Source organism: Amia ocellicauda, unplaced genomic scaffold (assembly GCF_036373705.1).
Source record: "Amia ocellicauda isolate fAmiCal2 unplaced genomic scaffold, fAmiCal2.hap1 HAP1_SCAFFOLD_159, whole genome shotgun sequence".
Lineage (NCBI taxonomy): Eukaryota > Metazoa > Chordata > Actinopteri > Amiiformes > Amiidae > Amia > Amia ocellicauda.
Window position 1 is genome coordinate 47,440 of NW_027102722.1, and position 12,035 is coordinate 59,474.

Sequence of the window (12,035 nt, forward strand, 5' to 3'; positions counted from 1 at the left end):
GGTTGACAGATTTTATTTCTAAAATTATCAACAAAACAGTTTAATGCAACACACATTTATATTTAAGAAAACTAAATGATATTACACATTCTAGAGTTATGAATCACAGAATAACATTTCTAATTGATTTCTCAAATGTCATGAATCATGAACTCCAAACTGTTAAACTTATCTGAACTTCGTCGCAGAGAGGCCTCTCTGTCTTCGGGCTCAGATCACAGCACACGGCACATGGTCCGTGTGGTTTGGAACAAAGGCAGTGCGGTTCGGCTTTGTCCAAGAACTTCCACTCAGTCGATGCACCTGGAAGTTGGGGTTTCGCGAAATTAGAGTCTTTTCCAAACAGATTTTCCACTGGTTTGAAGGCTCCAAGGTTGTGCACAAAATCTTCTTTGTAAGCAGGGTTCCACCGTAGTTACTTGAAGACAAAGTCTTTGAGGAAAGCAGGGCCCTGTTCGTTCCAAGGGTCAAGTTTCTTAAGACTCAAATAGCTATTTAAATGACTGAACACTTTCATATACATTCGACTTACTCAATTGTCCAGCTGTAAAACTCCACTGATCAGGTGGGCACAGGCGGGCATGCGCAGTCTGTAAAGTTCTTTATTTAATAAAGTCCTTTAAAAGAATTCTTCGTACGGCTCAATCTCCTTCTCCCAGTTTAACTCTTCTGTTGCCGGCAAAGACTTGGTTGGTTTCTGGTTCCGGTTCGGGCAACAGAGCTACAGGTTGAGCTGTGGCAGCGAGTTACTGGTTCAGGTGAGAGAGAAAGAGAGAGAGAGAGAAAGAGAGAGAGAGAGAGAGAGAGAGAGAGACTGTGCACTGTTCCTTATAGTCTGTCAGATCAATAGGTGATTGGTTCTTGAGTTCTTGAGATTGGATTTCGGTTTCAGCCCCCAGTGTCCTAATGGAGGGGGGCTTGATTTATGACTGATGTCAATCCATGCCATCTTTTGGAAATGCCGGTTGGCCCGGGTTCGTAGCTCTATGTCGGGATTTCGGCTCTCGTCCACTTCAAAGAGTTTTTATCACCTACAGGCCCCTTTCTCCAGACATCTCATAGCAGGATTCAACCTATTTGGCCTCTTCTCGGTGCCATCCTCCCCAAAACTGTCACTTTGATGCAAACCAGTTCCAAGCTGATGAGCAAAGGAAATCTGATAACTTTGGGGGTGGAGAGGTCTTCTTTAGATCAGTGCTTCAGCTCAGAGCCCAAATGCTCTTATCAAAATACACCCAACATAACGCTACACAGTGGAACTGCAAGGCAATTGATTAAAGGGACATGTGGTGAATTCCTTTTTATCTTTATACTGTTGTTGGATGTCTCCTGTTCCTCTAAGTCTCATTTGGCCTTGGTTTTCCCCCTCTGTGTTGAATAATCGGGCTCTAAATAGCCCCGGCGTTTCTCCTGCAGTTCTTCGTTCTTTCCACTGCTAGCGCTGCCTTTGTGCAGCTTGTTATAGGATATTGTGAACTGAACCTATTTTGCTGTGAATTTATATTTACTGCGAATAGTTTATTGTGGCTGGTCTTGGTCTGTCTGCACTAAATAAATGATTTGTATCAAGGGATTATTTAGTTTGTCTGTGTACTTTTTTACCTAACCACTAAGGACCACTCCTTGCACTTCACACATTTGCCCTTTTAATTACTCCCTTACTGACATACTTTAACATGCAATGTGCGTGTGATAATAGTTTTAGCAGCCTGTTGCCATTCAGGTGAGACAATACCTAGTAAATCCTTTTTTTTTTTTTTCATGTTGGTGCGCCGCGAAGGTTTTTGGTCTCAGCAAAGTGTGCCGTGGCATTACAACGCTTGGGAACCACTGGCTTGGCTTGTTGGGCATCCAGGTATGCACTGAGATTACGATCGGCACGATGATTGTCGTTCTCAGGAGAATTGTGTTTCTTTGCTGATCACGTTCTCTGTCGCTTTTTACACAGTTCTTACAAGTGGCACATTGGGGATGAAGAGCAGAGCATGCTGACACGCATAGCTGTGGACTTCTGCATGGCATGGGGCCACAGGTCATTCCAAGTATTTCAAGACGCCTGCAAATGTGTGGACACGTTGTGTTGGCCCAACCCTCACAGATTGTGCCAAGTCAAGTAGAGATGCATGTTGTGCTGTTCTAAAGTGACACGTCGTCAACGGCAAAAACATCTCTCAGAGTTCCTGGCTTGACTTGCCTCTGGAAGACAACACTTGCCCAGGCTGGATATTTGCCGAAAGAAGCAAATAGGACTAGACACCTTGCCTAGACGCAACTGCATATTTCATTGTCACCTGGAAGGCCATCCAGGCTTTTCACCATCATGGCCCTCGGTCAACAAGGCGCCCGAACAGGGACTCGAACCCTGGACCCTCAGATTAAAAGTCTGATGCTCTAACACACAAATCGTTAAACAAAAAAGGTTATAAACACATTAACTACAATACCGGTTAGTAAGACGAAGGTGAGTCTCTCGTTAGTATTGTTAGTCAGACATTAAATAACTACGCAGGTTAGTATTTATGTCAGGTAACTTCTCGTTATATATATATCAGTCTCATTTACGTTTAGGTGCCGAGAAAGATCCTATCATTACTTGTTACCACAATTTCCCTTAACTGATTATTATTCAATGATCAAGGATAGGCAGGGCCACCAATAATCTAACGTCTATTGACTTGTGTCAATTTCAGACTAAACAGTTAAACAGGAATGAGAAGATATTTCTCGGGGTTGACAGATTTTATTTCTAAAATTATCAACAAAACAGTTTAATGCAACACACATTTATATTTAAGAAAACTAAATGATATTACACATTCTAGAGTTATGAATCACAGAATAACATTTCTAATTGATTTCTCAAATGTCATGAATCATGAACTCCAAACTGTTAAACTTATCTGAACTTCGTCGCAGAGAGGCCTCTCTGTCTTCGGGCTCAGATCACAGCACACGGCACATGGTCCGTGTGGTTTGGAACAAAGGCAGTGCGGTTCGGCTTTGTCCAAGAACTTCCACTCAGTCGATGCACCTGGAAGTTGGGGTTTCGCGAAATTAGAGTCTTTTCCAAACAGATTTTCCACTGGTTTGAAGGCTCCAAGGTTGTGCACAAAATCTTCTTTGTAAGCAGGGTTCCACCGTAGTTACTTGAAGACAAAGTCTTTGAGGAAAGCAGGGCCCTGTTCGTTCCAAGGGTCAAGTTTCTTAAGACTCAAATAGCTATTTAAATGACTGAACACTTTCATATACATTCGACTTACTCAATTGTCCAGCTGTAAAACTCCACTGATCAGGTGGGCACAGGCGGGCATGCGCAGTCTGTAAAGTTCTTTATTTAATAAAGTCCTTTAAAAGAATTCTTCGTACGGCTCAATCTCCTTCTCCCAGTTTAACTCTTCTGTTGCCGGCAAAGACTTGGTTGGTTTCTGGTTCCGGTTCGGGCAACAGAGCTACAGGTTGAGCTGTGGCAGCGAGTTACTGGTTCAGGTGAGAGAGAGAGAGAGAGAGAGAGAGAGAGAGACTGTGCACTGTTCCTTATAGTCTGTCAGATCAATAGGTGATTGGTTCTTGAGTTCTTGAGATTGGATTTCGGTTTCAGCCCCCAGTGTCCTAATGGAGGGGGGCTTGATTTATGACTGATGTCAATCCATGCCATCTTTTGGAAATGCCGGTTGGCCCGGGTTCGTAGCTCTATGTCGGGATTTCGGCTCTCGTCCACTTCAAAGAGTTTTTATCACCTACAGGCCCCTTTCTCCAGACATCTCATAGCAGGATTCAACCTATTTGGCCTCTTCTCGGTGCCATCCACCCCAAAACTGTCACTTTGATGCAAACCGGTTCCAAGCTGATGAGCAAAGGAAATCTGATAACTTTGGGGGTGGAGAGGTCTTCTTTAGATCAGTGCTTCAGCTCAGAGCCCAAATGCTCTTATCAAAATACACCCAACATAACGCTACACAGTGGAACTGCAAGGCAATTGATTAAAGGGACATGTGGTGAATTCCTTTTTATCTTTATACTGTTGTTGGATGTCTCCTGTTCCTCTAAGTCTCATTTGGCCCTGGTTTTCCCCCTCTGTGTTGAATAATCGGGCTCTAAATAGCCCCGGCGTTTCTCCTGCAGTTCTTCGTTCTTTCCACTGCTAGCGCTGCCTTTGTGAAGGCAGATGGTGCTTGTGAGAAGTCAACAGCATGTCCACCGAAAAGGGTGTCTGACTCCTGGTTTTGGATCCGGAAGGGTTGATAACAGACCGAAACGGTTACAATATGATACTGCTTAGATTAACTGTGGATATGTATTGTGATCGTGCTCGGCTCAGGTGTGCGTTCAGTCCGCACACAAAACATTTCGGTCGCGAAACGTTTAATCAAATCGAATAAAATGGCGGGGATAGCATGTTTGATCCGTGTGCTATTGTTTTTCAACAATTGTAATGCCCTTTGTAACGTTTAACCACTTCGTTACATACAGCTTGTTATAGGATATTTTGAACTGAACCTATTTTGCTGTGAATTTATATTTACTGCGAATAGTTTATTGTGGCTGGTCTTGGTCTGTCTGCACTAAATAAATGATTTGTATCAAGGGATTATTTAGTTTGTCTGTGTACTTTTTTACCTAACCACTAAAGGCCACTCCTTGCACTTCACACATTTGCCCTTTTAATTACTCCCTTACTGACATACATTAACATGCAATGTGCGTGTGATAATAGTTTTAGCAGCCTGTTGCCATTCAGCTGAGACAATAACTAGTAAATCCTTTTATTTATTTTTTCATGTTGGTGCGCCGCGAAGGTTTTTGGTCTCAGCAAAGTGTGCCGTGGCATTACAACGCTTGGGAACCACTGGCTTGGCTTGTTGGGCATCCAGGTATGCACTGAGATTACGATCGGCACGATGATTGTCGTTCTCAGGAGAATTGTGTTTCTTTGCTGATCACGTTCTCTGTCGCTTTTTACACAGTTCTTACAAGTGGCACATTGGGGATGAGGAGCAGAGCATGCTGACACGCATAGCTGTGGACTTCTGCATGGCATGGGGCCACAGGTCATTCCAAGTATTTCAAGACGCCTGCAAATGTGTGGACACGTTGTGTTGGCCCAACCCTCACAGATTGTGCCAAGTCAAGTAGAGATGCATGTTGTGCTGTTCTAAAGTGACACGTCGTCAACGGCAAAAACATCTCTCAGAGTTCCTGGCTTGACTTGCCTCTGGAAGACAACAGGCTGGATATTTGCCGAAAGAAGCAAAGAGGACTAGACACCTCGCCTAGACGCAACTGCAGATTTCATTGTCATTTTACCATCATGGCCCTCGGTCAACAAGGCACCCAAACAGGGACTTGAACCCTGGACCCTCGGATTAAAAGTCTGATGCTCTACCGGCTGAACTACCCGGGCTTCAGTGAGGTGCTTCACAATGTGTTGGCTTCATGATATTTCCAGACCGCTTTCTGGACGGTTTAGAAAACTGGGCTCAGGGTGAAAAGGGTCACATGCATATGAGATGTGTGGGCAATGCGAGTTCTCCACAACAAATCCGAATTTCCGGGGTTTTTTCCTTGTCCTCATGCAATTCCAATGGCTTGACATTTGGGAGCTCGTCCAAAACCGATGTCAAACCATAATCACGCCTTTCTTCGAGCCGGAATTGAACCAGCGACCTAAGGAAGCCCGCTGCCTGAAACCTACAGTCCTCCACTCTACCAACTGAGCTATCAAAGGGAAGCTTCTCACCGTCTTCCTCTGGAAGTCTCTGTGGCCGTGCAAAGCCAAGAAGCACCGTGGCTTGGCTCAGTGGTTTTCAACCCGTGTACCGTGAGTACTACCCAATTGTGTCGTGAGATTTTTATCCCCTGAAAAATATTATGTCATTTTGTTTGGTCAACTTCATAAATCTTGTATCAAATCAAACTTATTCAAATGTGTGAAAATATTACATTTATACATCACCTGTAGAAAGCGTTTCATAACTGAAATGTTGTGTTTGCCGGACTGAACGCACACCTACACTGAGTTGCAGTGCTATCAGTTGTATTGTAAGGTACACTTATAAATTTCAATTTAAGAAGTGAATTTATAGTATCACCTTATCACGAATCCTGGAATCTTGTAGAACTCAATTTCTGTAATAATTGGACACAGACACCAATTCCAAAGATATAAATTGTTAAATTTATTCAAAACCAAAGACTAAATGTAGCACTACACTAATTATACAAAAGGGAAAAGCTAATTAAAATTCAACTCTAGATCAACAAATCAAAGACAAATCACTTCCGTGACCAAATCAAAGACCATGGGATCGCATATGATAACACACAAATCGTTAAACAAAAAAGGTTATAAACACATTAACTACAATACCGGTTAGTAAGACGAAGGTGAGTCTCTCGTTAGTATTGTTAGTCAGACATTAAATAACTACGCAGGTTAGTATTTATGTCAGGTAACTTCTCGTGATATATATATCAGTCTCATTTACGTTTAGGTGCCGAGAAAGATCCTATCATTACTTGTTACCACAATTTCCCTTAACTGATTATTATTCAATGATCAAGGATAGGCAGGGCCACCAATAATCTAACGTCTATTGACTTGTGTCAATTTCAGACTAAACAGTTAAACAGGAATGAGAAGATATTTCTCGGGGTTGACAGATTTTATTTCTAAAATTATCAACAAAACAGTTTAATGCATCACACATTTATATTTAAGAAAACTAAATGATATTACACATTCAAGAGTTATGAATCACAGAATAACATTTCTAATTGATTTCTCAAATGTCATGAATCATGAACTCCAAACTGTTAAACTTATCTGAACTTCGTCGCAGAGAGGCCTCTCTGTCTTCGGGCTCAGATCACAGCACACGGCACATGGTCCGTGTGGTTTGGAACAAAGGCAGTGCGGTTCGGCTTTGTCCAAGAACTTCCACTCAGTCGATGCACCTGGAAGTTGGGGTTTCGCGAAATTAGAGTCTTTTCCAAACAGATTTTCCACTGGTTTGAAGGCTCCAAGGTTGTGCACAAAATCTTCTTTGTAAGCAGGGTTCCACCGTAGTTACTTGAAGACAAAGTCTTTGAGGAAAGCAGGGCCCTGTTCGTTCCAAGGGTCAAGTTTCTTAAGACTCAAATAGCTATTTAAATGACTGAACACTTTCATATACATTCGACTTACTCAATTGTCCAGCTGTAAAACTCCACTGATCAGGTGGGCACAGGCGGGCATGCGCAGTCTGTAAAGTTCTTTATTTAATAAAGTCCTTTAAAAGAATTCTTCGTACGGCTCAATCTCCTTCTCCCAGTTTAACTCTTCTGTTGCTGGCAAAGACTTGGTTGGTTTCTGGTTCCGGTTCGGGCAACAGAGCTACAGGTTGAGCTGTGGCAGCGAGTTACTGGTTCAGGTGAGAGAGAAAGAGAGAGAGAGAGAGAGAGAGAGAGAGAGAGACTGTGCACTGTTCCTTATAGTCTGTCAGATCAATAGGTGATTGGTTCTTGAGTTCTTGAGATTGGATTTCGGTTTCAGCCCCCAGTGTCCTAATGGAGGGGGGCTTGATTTATGACTGATGTCAATCCATGCCATCTTTTGGAAATGCCGGTTGGCCCGGGTTCGTAGCTCTATGTCGGGATTTCGGCTCTCGTCCACTTCAAAGAGTTTTTATCACCTACAGGCCCCTTTCTCCAGACATCTCATAGCAGGTTTCAACCTATTTGGCCTCTTCTCGGTGCCATCCTCCCCAAAACTGTCACTTTGTCTCATTTGGCTTTGGTTTCCCCCCTCTGTGTTGAATAATCGGGCTCTAAATAGCCCCGGCGTTTCTCCTGCAGTTCTTCGTTCTTTCCACTGCTAGTGCTGCCTTTGTGAAGGCAGATGGTGCTTGTGAGAAGTCAACAGCGTGTCCACCGAAAAGGGTGTCTGACTCCTGGTTTTGGATCCGGAAGGGTTGATAACAGACCGAAACGGTTACAATATGATACTGCTTAGATTAACTGTGGATATGTATTGTGATCGTGCTCGGCTCAGGTGTGCATTCAGTCTGCACACAAAACATTTCGGTCGCGAAACGTCTAATCAAATCGAATAAAACGGCGGGGATAGCATGTTTGATCCGTGTGCTATTGTTTTTCAACAATTGTAATGCCCTTTGTAACGTTTAACCACTTCGTTAAATACAGCTTGTTATAGGATATTGTGAACTGAACCTATTTTGCTGTGAATTTATATTTACTGCGAATAGTTTATTGTGGCTGGTCTTGGTCTGTCTGCACTAAATAAATGATTTGTATCAAGGGATTATTTAGTTTGTCTGTGTACTATTTTACCTAACCACTAAGGGCCACTCCTTGCACTTCACACATTTGCCCTTTTAATTACTCCCTTACTGACATACTTTAACATGCAATGTGCATGTGATAATAGTTTTAGCAGCCTGTTGCCATTCAGGTGAGACAATACCTAGTAAATCCTTTTTTTTTTTTTTCATGTTGGTGCGCCGCGAAGGTTTTTGGTCTCAGCAAAGTGTGCCGTGGCATTACAACGCTTGGGAACCACTGGCTTGGCTTGTTGGGCATCCAGGTATGCACTGAGATTACGATCGGCACGATGATTGTCGTTCTCAGGAGAATTGTGTTTCTTTGCTGATCACGTTCTCTGTCGCTTTTTACACAGTTCTTACAAGTGGCACATTGGGGATGAGGAGCAGAGCATGCTGACACGCATAGCTGTGGACTTCTGCATGGCATGGGGCCACAGGTCATTCCAAGTATTTCAAGACGCCTGCAAATGTGTGGACACGTTGTGTTGGCCCAACCCTCACAGATTGTGCCAAGTCAAGTAGAGATGCATGTTGTGCTGTTCTAAAGTGACACGTCGTCAACGGCAAAAACATCTCTAAGAGTTCCTGGCTTGACTTGCCTCTGGAAGACAACACTTGCCCAGGCTGGATATTGAAAAGGGTCACATGCATATGAGATGTTTGGCCAATGCGAGTTTTCCACAGCAAATCCGAATTTCCGGTGTTTTCTCCTTGTCCTCATGCAATTCCAATGGCTTGACATTTGGGAGCTCGTCAAAAAACCGATGTCAAACCATAATCACGCCTTCCTTCGAGCAGGAATTGAACCAGCGACCTAAGGATGCCCGCTGCCTGAAACCTACAGTCCTCCACTCTACCAACTGAGCTATCAAAGGGAAGCTTCTCACTGTCTTCCCCTGGCAGTCTCAGTGGCCGTGCAACGCCAAGAAGCACCGTGGCTTGGCTCAGTGGTTTTCAACCCGTGTGCCGTGAGGACTACCCAATTGTGTCGTGAGATTTTTATCCCCTGAAAAATATTATGTCATTTTGTTTGGTCAACTTCATAAATCTTGTATCAAATCAAACTTATTCAAATGTGTGAAAATATTACATTTATACATCACCTGTAGAAAGCGTTTCATAACTGAAATTTTGTGTTTGCCGGACTGAACGCACACCTACACTGAGTTGCAGTGCTATCAGTTGTATCGTAAGGTACACTTATAAATTTCAATTTAAGAAGTGAATTTATAGTATCACCTTATCACGAATCCTGGAATCTTGTAGAACTCAATTTCTGTAATAATTGGACACAGACACCAATTCCAACGATATAAATTGTTAAATTTATTCAAAACCAAAGACTAAATGTAGCACTACACTAATTATACAAAAGGGAAAAGCTAATTAAAATTCAACTCTAGATCAACAAATCAAAGACAAATCACTTCCGTGACCAAATCAAAGACCATGGGATCGCATATGATAACACACAAATCGTTAAACAAAAAAGGTTATAAACACATTAACTACAATACCGGTTAGTAAGACGAAGGTGAGTCTCTCGTTAGTATTGTTAGTCAGACATTAAATAACTACGCAGGTTAGTATTTATGTCAGGTAACTTCTCGTTATATATATATCAGTCTCATTTACGTTTAGGTGCCGAGAAAGATCCTATCATTACTTGTTACCACAATTTCCCTTAACTGATTATTATTCAATGATCAAGGATAGGCAGGGCCACCAATAATCTAACGTCTATTGACTTGTGTCAATTTCAGACTAAACAGTTAAACAGGAATGAGAAGATATTTCTCGGGGTTGACAGATTTTATTTCTAAAATTATCAACAAAACAGTTTAATGCAACACACATTTATATTTAAGAAAACTAAATGATATTACACATTCTAGAGTTATGAATCACAGAATAACATTTCTAATTGATTTCTCAAATGTCATGAATCATGAACTCCAAACTGTTAAACTTATCTGAACTTCGTCGCAGAGAGGCCTCTCTGTCTTCGGGCTCAGATCACAGCACACGGCACATGGTCCGTGTGGTTTGGAACAAAGGCAGTGCGGTTCGGCTTTGTCCGAGAACTTCCACTCAGTCGATGCACCTGGAAGTTGGGGTTTCGCGAAATTAGAGTCTTTTCCAAACAGATTTTCCACTGGTTTGAAGGCTCCAAGGTTGTGCACAAAATCTTCTTTGTAAGCAGGGTTCCACCGTAGTTACTTGAAGACAAAGTCTTTGAGGAAAGCAGGGCCCTGTTCGTTCCAAGGGTCAAGTTTCTTAAGACTCAAATAGCTATTTAAATGACTGAACACTTTCATATACATTCGACTTACTCAATTGTCCAGCTGTAAAACTCCACTGATCAGGTGGGCACAGGCGGGCATGCGCAGTCTGTAAAGTTCTTTATTTAATAAAGTCCTTTAAAAGAATTCTTCGTACGGCTCAATCTCCTTCTCCCAGTTTAACTCTTCTGTTGCCGGCAAAGACTTGGTTGGTTTCTGGTTCCGGTTTGGGCAACAGAGCTACAGGTTGAGCTGTGGCAGCAAGTTACTGGTTCAGGTGAGAGAGAAAGAGAGAGAGAGAGAGAGAGAGAGAGAGACTGTGCACTGTTCCTTATAGTCTGTCAGATCAATAGGTGATTGGTTCTTGAGTTCTTGAGATTGGATTTCGGTTTCAGCCCCCAGTGTCCTAATGGAGGGGGGCTTGATTTATGACTGATGTCAATCCATGCCATCTTTTGGACATGCCGGTTGGCCCGGGTTCGTAGCTCTATGTCGGGATTTCGGCTCTCGTCCACTTCAAAGAGTTTTTATCACCTACAGGCCCCTTTCTCCAGACATCTCATAGCAGGATTCAACCTATTTGGCCTCTTCTCGGTGCCATCCTCCCCAAAACTGTCACTTTGATGCAAACCAGTTCCAAGCTGATGAGCAAAGGAAATCTGATAACTTTGGGGGTGGAGAGGTCTTCTTTAGATCAGTGCTTCAGCTCAGAGCCCGAATGCTCTTATCAAAATACACCCAACATAACGCTACACAGTGGAACTGCAAGGCAATTGATTAAAGGGACATGTGGTGAATTCCTTTTTATCTTTATACTGTTGTTGGATGTCTCCTGTTCCTCTAAGTCTCATTTGGCCTTGGTTTTCCCCCTCTGTGTTGAATAATCGGGCTCTAAATAGCCCCGGCGTTTCTCCTGCAGTTCTTCGTTCTTTCCACTGCTAGCGCTGCCTTTGTGCAGCTTGTTATAGGATATTGTGAACTGAACCTATTTTGCTGTGAATTTATATTTACTGCGAATAGTTTATTGTGGCTGGTCTTGGTCTGTCTGCACTAAATAAATGGTTTGTATCAAGGGATTATTTAGTTTGTCTGTGTACTTTTTTACTTAACCACTAAGGGCCACTCCTTGCACTTCACACATTTGCCCTTTTAATTACTCCCTTACTGACATACTTTAACATGCAATGTGCGTGTGATAATAGTTTTAGCAGCCTGTTGCCATTCAGGTGAGACAATACCTAGTTAATCCTTTTTTTTTTTTTCATGTTGGTGCGCCGCGAAGGTTTTTGGTCTCAGCAAAGTGTGCCGTGGCATTACAATGCTTGGGAACCACTGGCTTGGCTTGTTGGGCATCCAGGTATGCACTGAGATTACGATCGGCACGATGATTGTCGTTCTCAGGAGAATTGTGTTTCTTTGCTGATCACGTTCT

At 42.7% G+C, this 12,035-nt stretch overlaps 3 non-coding genes across 3 annotated transcripts; all 3 read right to left on the reverse strand.

Moving 5' to 3' along the window:
- Positions 1-5,328: 5,328 nt before the first annotated feature.
- Positions 5,329-5,401, reverse strand: trnak-uuu (transfer RNA lysine (anticodon UUU)). Its single transcript has one exon. It is a non-coding gene; the product is annotated as a tRNA-Lys (tRNA).
- Positions 5,402-5,636: 235 nt separating this feature from the next.
- On the reverse strand, positions 5,637-5,725 carry trnay-gua (transfer RNA tyrosine (anticodon GUA)). Its single transcript is given in 2 exon segments — positions 5,637-5,672; positions 5,689-5,725. It is a non-coding gene; the product is annotated as a tRNA-Tyr (tRNA).
- Positions 5,726-9,107: 3,382 nt separating this feature from the next.
- Positions 9,108-9,196, reverse strand: trnay-gua (transfer RNA tyrosine (anticodon GUA)). The gene is given in 2 exon segments: positions 9,108-9,143; positions 9,160-9,196. It is a non-coding gene; the product is annotated as a tRNA-Tyr (tRNA).
- Between the last annotated feature and the right edge of the window lie 2,839 nt (positions 9,197-12,035).